The sequence below is a fragment of the Pseudorca crassidens genome, chromosome 20, assembly GCF_039906515.1.
Source record: "Pseudorca crassidens isolate mPseCra1 chromosome 20, mPseCra1.hap1, whole genome shotgun sequence".
NCBI lineage: Eukaryota > Metazoa > Chordata > Mammalia > Artiodactyla > Delphinidae > Pseudorca > Pseudorca crassidens.
Window position 1 is genome coordinate 26,784,735 of NC_090315.1, and position 11,659 is coordinate 26,796,393.

The 11,659-nt window shown below is 46.3% G+C and overlaps 1 long non-coding RNA gene across 1 annotated transcript; it reads left to right on the top strand.

The window, feature by feature from the left end:
- Positions 1-5,834: 5,834 nt before the first annotated feature.
- Positions 5,835-7,113, top strand: LOC137215195 (uncharacterized). The gene is made up of 2 exons (XR_010939210.1): positions 5,835-6,137; positions 6,758-7,113. It is a non-coding gene; the product is annotated as an uncharacterized lncRNA (long non-coding RNA).
- Positions 7,114-11,659: the final 4,546 nt, after the last annotated feature.

The window sequence follows — 11,659 nt, forward strand, 5'->3', positions numbered from 1 at the left end:
CCCAAATCCAGGACTATCCTCCCTGTGATGTGCTGCCAGCCTCCTGAATGCCCCTCGGTGGTCCCTCACGCACCGTGTTGGAAGTTGTTACTCATCCTTTCCCTTCCCCTACCCCAAAACACACACACGCATGCACAAATGTATGCACATGCTCGCGCGCACACACACATACACCCCACCCATAACTCCCGACAGGCAGGAACTGTGTCTAACTTGTTGATGCTGTAAATTTGTGCCCAGCACTGTGCCTGGAGTATTAGATATTCCCTAATTATTTTAAGCAAATGAATGCATACAAGGCTCAGGGCCAGCCTTTATGCATAACTTCTAAATTTTACAAAAAGCCTAGGAGACTTGTAAATGATCCTCATTATACTGAAGATGAAATGGAAGCTGAGAGGCCATGCCCGGGGTCACAGTCATTAACCTCTCCAAGCTGCACTTTCCTCGTTTGTAAAGTTGGGATCATCTTACCAACCTTCAGAGGGGGCTGGGGGAAAGTGCCAGCTGTGCTGGGCACATTGCCACTTGCTTCCGGGTACTCCCTCCATCCCCCTCACCAGCCCCAGCCCCCCCACCTGCGGACCCAGAATCAGCTAGGGGACATCTTTCCTTCGGAGAGAAGGCTGGTGGCTGGGCTGGGGCGTCGGGACTTACGGGTTCAGAAGCAGCCAGGCACCAGGCAAAGAAGCCGGGAGAAGCAGCAAGAGGCCCTGATCCTAGCAGGATGTGTGTCAAGAAGCCCATCAGGACTACTAAGGATACAGTCACATTTATGGGGAGCAATGGAGTGCTGTTGAGTTTGGAGCACAGCTCCCCAACCTGAGGTCCCGTCTGAGGCCCACAGGGCTGGCCAGCTGGGCTCCAATTGCATCTCTGGACCCATGAACTCCTGTGACTATTGTGAAGCCCCAGGGAGGCTGGATAGGAATACTGAAGAATTCAGTCCAGCTGGTCCCCACCTTGCTTATACTCCATTTGACGTCCTAAAATACGGCCTCTGCAGGCAAAGCTCCCAGAAGCTCAGGTGGACATTCTGCCTGCATCTTTCCCCATGCCCTTTACTCACCTTGGCAAACCCCTTCCCCACACTGTTTCACTCTAAGGATAATAGCCCACCTTACATATGAAAAGGACTTTTGTATTTAAAACCCTACTCATCCTATAAGGCCTGACTCAAATTTGACCTCTTCCTGGAATCTCTTTCTAGTTTCTCCTTCCTCTCCACCCAGGGGATTCATTGTTTTTTTCTGTGCATGCCCATAGACTCTTGTTTGTACTCTTTAGCACTTAATTCACTCTGTTCACTCAGCAGGCAAAGTCAATGAGTGAAACAGCCTGCGGGGGGAGGCAATAGGGAGTAGGAGGGACTAGGGCAAACTGGGGAGCACATGCCCCACCCCAGAGCAGCAGCCAGTTCTCTTCTGAGTTCTCAGTGACTGTCACCACATGGAAAAATGGGCTCAGTACTGCCACATCTAATACACCTTGAAACTTGGTGTTGGGATTAACAGATACACACTACTGTATATAAAATAGATAAATAACAAGGACCTACTGTATAACACAGGGAACCATATTCAAGAACTTTTAATAACTTATAATGGAAAAGAATCTGAAAAAGAATATATATATATATGTATCTGAATCACTTTGCTGTACACCTGAATCACTGCAAATCAACTGTACTTAAAATAAAGCAAAATTAAAAAAAAAAGAAACTTGGCATTGACTGTGAAATATCCTGTCTCTTCAATATTGGCAACAAATCCAACGTAGGCAAAAATATCATGTAAGACAGACGAAATATGGGTGGGGCCAAACTAGTTTGTGACTCTTTTTTCCTTTTTTTTTTTTTTTTTGCGGTACGCAGCCCTCTCACTGTTGTGGCCTCTCCCGTTGCAGAGCACAGGCTCCGGACACGCAGGTCCAGCCGCCATGGCTCATGGGCCCAGCCACCCCACGGCATGTGGGATCCTCCCAGACTCGGGCACGAACCCGTGTCCCCTGCATCGGCAGGCGGACTCTCAACCACTGCGCCACCAGGGAAACCCTCTTTTTTCATTTTTATCTTACCTAAGATGGTAAGCAACCTGAGGGTGAGTCAAAGAGGTAGAGCAGACATTGAAAACTGTGACTTAGTTCTCTTTGGGAAAGTTCTACTACCCAGGAGTATCTGATAAGCTATGTCTCATCCTAGTACTACCAGGTCACTTTTTACAATGGGCCCATGTGGGGCTTAAGGAAGCCAGTGCCTGAAATGCCCCCGTGACCTCCTAGCCATAACTGGTATCTTAGCTCAGTGCCTGGTAGGCAGTAGGTGCCTAATAAATGTTTGTGGAGTGGATGCATATTATATGGGCATTCACTTATTTGAAGCAGCAGGGAGATTGGTGCTCTAATATGGAGTATAGGAGAACTGGGTCAAAATTTTGGTTTCTCCATTTTTGGGATGTGAAGTTGGGCAAGTTATTTAACCTTTCTAATTCTGTTTCATTGTCTGGAAAGAGATAATGTAAAGTCTTGGCACAGAGTAGACAATAGCAGCTTTTAAAACAGGGATTTTATGAGAACATTATGGGCCCCTAGCTACAGTGTTTGGCTCACGGGCAAGTGTGACCCAAGCAGTGCCAGTCAGAATCATGGCAGAATCCTTTGCTGGGATTTTTGCTGGAAATACTGGCAAAGAAAAATTCTCTTTCCTGGGGACACCAAACTGGCAAGATGTAGGCTAGGAACTGGAACTGCTGGGACCCATCCTTGAGGCACATGAAGATAGCCCACCTGGGAAAAGAGTGGGTATGGAAGAAAGCAGAGTGTGAGTAAAGAAACTCATGTCTGGCAATATTTTTTGGACATTTAGATGCGGCTGTGCCTGAAGCTGGACCACTACGCAGCTTCTCAGTCACAAGGTTCACTAGGCCTCCTTTTTTGCTTATACTAAGTTCAGCTGGGCTTCTGTCATCTGCCCTCAAGAGTCCTGACCAATATAATCCTCTCTAAGTGAGAAGGGGGACCTGAGGAAAACAATGAGTTATTTCTAAATGTATGTGCTTGGTGGGGATTTGGACAAGTGACTTCTGTGTCAATCAGAGGTCTACATTTGCACAGCTGATAATATACAGGTGGAACACAGTGGTTTCCAAAGGGGTCCGATTGTTTCATGTGGAAGGTTAACTTATGATGGTCCAGCCTTCCTAATCAGAACAAGGGCAGATGCCATGGAAATGGTGTGTTTGTGTGAGCCTGGGGCAAAATTGTTTTTATAGCTTCCTGACTCCAAGACCTTAGGAAGCAGGAGGGTCTCTGTTTTACAAGATTCATATCAAAACCAGAAATGACAAAGGAGCTATGATGATGCTTCAACAAGGTTTGGCAACCAGCTGCTGCCCTGGCTTCTCAGATCGCCCTGAAAGACAGAATCCAAGGTAGAGAAGCATCCCTGTCTGTCCTTAGCTGCTCTGATTCCTGATCAACATGGGTTTCATGAGCCGTGACTCCAAGTCAACCACCAAGGCACAACAGCCATAACCCTTGCCTCCAGCACCCTGGTGTAGTCTGGTAGCATCTCACAGGCAGTTTTGAACCATCCTCAGGTGTCCCTACCCTTGGGCCTCCTCCACACTACCCTGTGCTCTGCCAAAGGGAGCTAAAATAAGCCCTTGTTTTCTCAACCCCCTGGAGCAAGGCTGACACAGTGTGCTGCCGCAGAAGAATTGGGTTGGGTGGGGGTGGGGAGGGTGCAGGGAGAAAGGAAGGACCGTGTGTGAAATCCCTCCCTCTCAAAGAGGACTTGGAAGAAAGCCTGTGTTTCAGGCTTATTTTGACAGTTCCAGGCCAGGAGTCATAGGACTGTAGCTGGAGAAAGCACAAGAAATACCTTTTGTGTTATCCCATCAAAATATTCCAGGGAACCAGGTGGTTGAGGCAAGTTGTGTGTCATCGCTGACATCAAAGGAGAAAAAGAAATAACTGGTCTGGCCCAGGTGCTGAAGCTCTCATCACAGGGAGGAAAATGAACATTTCCCAAGCCCCAGCGATAACAGCAAAAAATATTTACTGAGTGCTTTGCATGTGCCAGGTGCTGAGCTAAACACCTAATGGGCATGAAACCAATGATTACTCTGCTCATCCTCCGAGGCACGCTACTCTTTATAACCCATTTTAAAGATGAGGCAGTGAAGGGACTTCCCTGGTGGTCCAGGGGTAAAGAATCCACCTTACAATGCAGGGGACGCCGGTTCGATCCCTGGTCAGGGAACTGGGATCCCACGTGGTGCGGGGCAACTAGGCCCGCGTGCCACAACTACTGAGCTTTCGCACCTCAGCTAGAGAGCTCGCGTACCACAAACCGCAGAGCCCACTCACTCTGGAACCTGTGTGTGACAACTACAGAGCCCACTGACCTGGAGCCTGCACACCACAACTAGAGAGAAGCCCGTGCGCCACAGCTAGAGGGAAGCCCGCGTGCCGCAACAAAAGATCCCGCATGCCTCGATGAAGATCCCACGTGCTGCAACTAAGACCCGATGCAGCCCACCACCCCCCCCCAAAAAAAAAGATGAGGCAGTGGAGACTCAGAGGGGCCAGGTGATGTGTTCAAGGTTCATCGAAGTAAGTGGTGGAGGTGGGATTTGAACCAGATTGCCTGGACCAGAGCCCAAGCTTTTACTCGAAATGCTGAGATGTTCTGACTGGAAGGAGTGGGGGGGTCCCTCCTCCAACTCCCAGGCCTGTGCTGGGTGAGTTGCACTCATTGCCTCATTTAAGCTTTACAACATCCCTGAGGTATAGGGATTATTAGCTCTGTCTTAGAGATGAGGAAACTGAGGCCTAGGGATGCTCAAGGTCACATCACCTGTAAACAGCAGAGTCAAGGTACCCAGATGAGTTTTCCACTGGCTTCTATCAAACTTGGAAGGCTAAAAGGACCAGCTGTTCTGTCAGAGCTGAATTCAATACAGAGACAAGCAGGAAGTCTGTATCTTTTCTATTTCTTTCTGTCTTCAATCCTTTTTCTTTTTTTATTGAAGTATAGTTGATTTTCAGTATTGTGTTAGTTTCAGGTATAAAGCAAAGTGATTTGATTATACATATATATGTATATAGCTATATTCTTTTTTCTATTCTTTTCCATTGTACTTTATTACAAGATATTGAATATAGTTTCCCATGCTATATAGTAAGTCCTTGTTATTTGATCCCTTTTCTTAAATGTAGAAAAATATAACAGGTTCTCCTTGCAGGCCACGATGCTCAGAGCAGGGCATTCTCTCAGTTGGGCTACGTTGCTTGCCAGCAACAGTAACGGACTTGAATTAAAAGGGATTCACTGGAAGGATATGTGCTTTACTGTTATTCATTGTAAAGCTATTTATTGAGCACCTAATATGTGCCTGGCATTATTCTAGGTGTTGGGATACTTCATAGAGAAACAAAGATCCTTGAGATTATAGAATTAGTCTCTTGTTGGGGAAGGGTTGGTAGGCAAACAGGCAGTAAATAATAAAGAAAAATAAGTTATAGGATATATGGGAAGTGATAGGTTATATGGAACAAATGAGAGTAGAGCAAGCAAAGGGGTCAAGAGTGTCCAAGGTGGCACTTTTAATTAGGGTGGTCAGGGGAGGTCACATGGAGGAAGGGAGACTTGAGGTAGGTGAGGGGTTAGCCATGCCTGCCAAAGCTCCCGAAGACAGACAAGTGCCTGGGTGATTCAGGGTGGCAAACAGGGTGCTGGAACAGAGTGACTTAGGAGGACAGTGGTCATAGAGAAAGTTGGAGAGGAAAAAAGCGGCCCCAGATCATGTGGGTTCTTGTTGGCCACGGCAGGGACTTTGGAATTGACTCTGAGTTCAACGGCAAGCCTGGAGAGTCTGAACAGAGGAGTGATATGCTCTGATTTTCATTTTGGAAGACACACTCTGGCTGTTGGGGGAGGAGACTGTAGAAGCAAGGAGGCTGATTATGAGGCAGTAGCAGCAAATCCTGCAAGAGGTGATGGTGGCCTGGAGGTGGTGAGAAGCTGGATTCTGAGTATACTTTGAAGGGAGAGCCGGCAAGAGGTCCTCACATGCTGCACGTGGAATGTGAGAGAAAAGCAGGAGTCAGAGATGACCCCAAGGTTTTCAGCCTGAGTAAGTGGAAGAATGGGGTTGCCATCCAATGAGATGAGAAGGCTGTGGCTAGAGCAGGGTTAGGGGAGTTTCAGGAATTAGACTGGATTTTGAGGTGCCTGTTAAATATTTAAGTGGAGGTGACAAATAGCAGTTGGGTGTGTGAGTGGGATTGGAGAGAGAAGTCTGGGCGGGAGATAAAATTAGTTCACAGAATCCAAGGTAATTCTGAAAGAAAAACCTTTGGAAAAGACAGGAACTATGGCAAGTTCTCAGTAGCAGGAATATCAGGGATTTTCCCTAAAGGAAAATCAAGGTGATCTGAACATGTAAGTGGAAATGAGACGGGACACAAGGAATAACCATTGACCACTGCAGGGGCATGTGTGGGCATCTCTGGCATTTCTTTCCAAGTCTTCCTGCTCCTGTCAAATGAAAGTAAGTGATGTTGCTGATAGCAGGCTTTCCCATCTGCTCAGAAAAGTCTCCATGTCTGGGTGAAGAGTGATGAGATATTTAAGCTATCTTATTAAACACTGTTTATCTCCTAAAAGCAGTCAGCAGCATGTTTAATCAAAGTCAGAGCAGATGTGATTTGCAACCTCCAAAACTCACTTTTCATTCTGCTTTCTCTCCCTCAGAGAAACAACCCTTCATCCTCACCCTGAATCCTGGAGGAAAGTGATGCACTAATAACAGGGGTATCCAAGTCCTGGGCAATGGATTGGAAGGTCCACCCTGCACCCACCCCTGACAACTCTACCTCTTCTCCCAGTCTCCCATTTCTTTGGAAATGGAAGGGAAGGGGAAACCAAAGTAGAAGTTCAAAAAAGTCTATCGTTATCTTATTCCTACTCTGATGGGAAGGAGGAAATTCAAACCACAGAAGAATCAAACCACTGCTCTTCCCATCTTGGGACTTCCCACTGAAGAGCACCCCATGTTGGATGAACAGGTCCCATGTTCCTTTTTACTATTGAAGAAAAGTAGTCAATGAGTCTATGCCTCTGTGTCTTTCATTTCTGCCCACAAATATCTGAGGAAATAAACTTTATCCTGATGTTATGGGCTGAATTGTGTCTCCCACCCCCATTCACATGTTGAAGTCCTAACCCCCAGTCCCTCAGAATGTGACTGTATTTGAAGATAGGGTCTATAAAGGGGTGAATAAGTTAAAATGAGCTCGTTAGGATGGCTAATTCCCACCCTAATTCCTATATGACTGATGTCCTTATAGGAAGGGGAAATTTGGACAGAGGTATGCACAGAGAGAAGACACAGGGCAAAGACAGCCATCTACAAGACAAGGAGAGAGATCTCAGAGGAAACCATCCTGCCTACACTTTGATCTCAAACTTCTAGTATCCAGAATTATGAGAAAATACATTTCTGTTGTTGAAGCCACCTGGAGTTGTAGTACTTTGTTATGGCAGCCTACGCAAACAAATATACCGATTTAAGGGTTAAAGACTCTTTTAAGCAAACTCTAAATTTAACTGTTTTGCCTTTTCTTGAGAGATGATCAGGAAGGCCAAATATTTCCCATGTAGCCCTAAAATGAAAGACACCTCATATCCAGTTCTGTTAGAAAGGAAAGCAAGGAAGGGCAAGGAATTATCAGGAAACATTTGTGACTTACTGTTTAGACAGTGTTTTCAAGATAATTTTGTCTTAATAGCCTAACCGAGGGAAATATTTATAGATATTCTCCAAGTGGGCAAACCCGTGGGACATATTTGGCAGTGCTTGGACATCTTTGCAGCTCCACGGTAACATTCCATTTTCTTCCAACCATCATCTCATCTACTTTTCTTTAAGAAATGTTTGCTGAGGGAGAAAAAAAAATTTCCCTCCTGGAAGTAAATGATTTAGTGTTCGGGATGCAGTCCAATTAAATGTGACCCTAGGAATATATTTAACCTTGAAAATGCTATCTTTTCAAACAGAATGCAGCCCTAAGTCAAGAGGGTGACTTACTGCCTCCAGAAATACTCCACTGGTCTATACCCTGTTCATTCACTCAACAAATATTTATTGAGTTGCTTAGCATGTACCAGGCTCTGCGTCAGGTGAGCAGTATTCAATGCCAGCCAATGGGGAGTCTACGGCAAAAAGACAGATGATTAAATGGACAGTTATAACCCTGTGTGATGGTGGTACAAGGTGGTCACAGGGTCTGGATGATTAGGTAAGAATTCTGGAGGAAGTGATGTCTCAGCTGACCTTAAGGACTGGTAGGAATTAGCTGGTTTAGAGGGACTGGGAGAGCTCGGCAGACAGAGCTGTGCAAACAAGCAGGCTGGTTCAGAGAACTCAAGGTGGAGCCCTGTGGCCGAGTGTGCAATCTCATTCTGGATGCCTGGTGGGGAGAATTTCTGTGTTCAAGGTCAAGTCTGAATGTCTAGTAAGAAACCTCTTGTATCTAAGGGAATGTCTGAGGCACTTATTTTCCTTTCTTCTAATTTTTAAAAGTCTTCCTTCCCTCCAGTCATTTTTCTGTGTTGAACCCAAGGTTCCATGTTGCTTTCATTGCACTTTTGTACTTGGGTACAAATGGTTTCAGGTCACCAAGCAGTATCAATAACTGAGTCTATCTCAGAAAGAAATAATTTTCCAAGATGAATTTGAGCTTCATTTTTGTTGTCTCCTGTTCATCCTTCACCTTGTAAGATTCTTAAATAAGAATTTTCCTTACCAAGAATAGCCTGTGGTTAAGAATTCTCATCATTTTCCTTCGTCTTTTCTGTGCCTGAGGCAGTTTCCTATGAAAGTGTGTGCACAAAGGAAAATGGACATTTTCTGCCTATTCTCGGAGGCTGTGGGTTTTATTCCTAACATTCAAAAAGAACCACGCACAGCAGGGTTCCCGAGGCTCCAAAAGCATCCAAGGGTAGAGGTACCGTGTGTTAATATTAATAGGCCGAGTTGGCTCTCTAGAGGAATTTTCAAAGGGCTCATTTTCTTGCCTCCTTTTTCCTCCCTAGCCCACACTGTTTTTTTTTTAAAGTTTGGATTGCTTAAATCAAATATAGAAAAAGCAAATTCGTCTCTGGGAGGACAGTAATCTTTCAAGTCCTCCTGGATTGGTGTTGCCACCAGGGCAAGTTTCAGCATTTCTTTTCTCTGCTTCTTCTCTGTGGAAAGAGTCTGTGTGTGAAAGGGCATGTGGACCCAGAAAGTCAGACTGTGCCTTTCAAGAGGAGGCAGGGCTTTCCCCCAGAGCATCCTCTCGCAGGGCGGAAGGCAAGGGCCACTCCCACTCTTGATGCTTAGATTTTTTTTTTTTTTTTCCGGTACGTGGGCCTCTCACTGTTGTGGCCTCTCCCGTTGCGGAGCACAGGCTCCAGACATGCAGGCTCAGCGGCCATGGCTCACGGGCCTAGCTGCTCCGCGGCATGTGGGATCTTCCCGGACCGGGGCACGAACCCGCGTCCCCTGCATCGGCAGGCGGACTCTCAACCACTGCGCCACCAGGGAAGCCCTTGATGCTTAGATTTGATGTGGAAGGTCTTTCAGAAACATGAGCATATTCACCATTGAGGCCCTAAAGATTGTGAGAATGCTGTTTGAATTCTTTACATTCTGATTCTCCTAAGTTATTTAAGGCCAGAGTATAGCTTATGTAATGTGGTGAAATAAATCACAGAGGAACCAAAAATTCATAGAGAAAACTCAGAGTGTATTCAGAAAAGTTGAGAGATTACTACAGGGCAACGTTCTTGAGAGACATCCACATCGAACCAGATTGTCTGTACTTCCTGGAAGGTAAGCTCAGAAATTCATCAAATAGTCATTCAATAAATATTTATAAAAATATGGGGGTGAAAGTTGACAGTAGGGTTAAGGGACAGCAACAGACAGCCTGGTTAGAGGGCAGAGTGTGTGTTGGACACAAGCTCGCAAGAGGTTGTTACCCCTTCTTTCCCCCACAGTGCCTCCCTCACTCCACCCTTTGTGGGCAGGATCTTTGATTTTGCTGTCTCTTATTGTGACATGTCTTTAGCCTGTCCTTGCCCCAGGGTGGGAGGCATGAATCCTTGTGCATAGCCACTGCTTCACAGCGACTTGATCTAAGACTGGCTGGTCTCAGCGGCCTGTGGGCCCTCCACGGGCTTCATGCCAGTGCTGGGCTGACTCTACTGCCTGGGTCCCCACAGCAAGTCCCAAACTGCTAGGAATCAGACTGCATGCTTTTTGCCATCTCTTTGTCCAACATGCACTGTTACTTAATAATTACTCAGTAATAAAAGCAACTCATTTTGTAAAGGGATATATAGGTTGACTTTAAAAAAGACATTTCATATCACATATTCATATTATAAATGCAAATCAGCATCAGTTGCCATAAACATGAGATACCACTCTAAAACAAATGCATAGCTGTTAAACGATGTTTTCCAAGTACCATGTAAAATCTCTGGTGATACAGTTATCCCACCTCAGGAAAGCATCAGGTTAGACCCATTCTTTGCTGGAAAGGGGAGAATCTCAGAACCTCAGAGCCAGAAGAGGCTTTAGGAAGTATCTAGGCAGTGGTGTGTAAGCCTTTTCATTTTTTTCCATCACTGATGCCCTTTTATCTTCCCTGCCCTTTATTTTTTAAGCCAGAAGTGTTACATAAAACAGTAGAAAGCCGGGTTGCTCTGGCTGAACCCTTTCATGGACTCTTCCTTGTTCCCTGGGGAAACCAAATCTCCCCAGAAACCCAATCTGGAAACCTCTCCCCAAGTCCCTTCCTCCCTTGGTACCCTACCTGCCCCTTCCACAGAGAGCAGTGTGTATGTCCCCCGCCAGCCCCATCAGCAGCCCGGGGGAGGCACAAGCATGTCACAGGCCAAGCATTGGGGTGGGCTGCAGAGAGCCTACTTTGCTGTGACACCAGTGCACCCCAACATTGGATAGCACCCCAGGCCTTCATCAAGCCTTGACTGCTGTGTGTGAGAAGCCTGCCACTAACACCCCAGAAGCTGCCAGCATCCTTTCAGAGGCCTATCAGCCTGAGCCTCTGTTCTCTTTGATGCCTAGCACTGGGGAGGCTTTAAAGTGCGGGCTGCTGCCTTTCTCTGCGTGTGCGTTCAGCCCTCTCTGCATCTTACCCTCCCTGTGGTCTCCCTGACACTCCTTTCCTGAATATCATTTCTTTCCCTTTTTCCAGCAGACAAAAGCTTAATGCAGAGTTCATTCTGTGAGCCTGACCTTTTGCTTCCCCACTAGGCTGGCGCAAACACCACTTGCAAAAATGTAAATCTCAGCTGGGCCAAGTACAGTTTCTGCTGTCCCTTTCCAAGCTCCTGCTTCCCTCTGGATCACCATCCAGCTCTGTGTGGAGGGTTCGGAGCACATAAGGTCTTGGAGAACCCACCGGTTGGGCTGATTTTCATCACCTGGGCTAAGACTTTAGAGGCAAACCTAGTCTCATCCAGTGGGAGGTAAGACTCTAGTTGCAGTCCTGACATTGACTGTCCTGACACTTCCAGTCCTGACACTTGTAACCTCAAGTTGATCTCCATTATAATATAGACAGGAACAATTGCTCTTGTCAA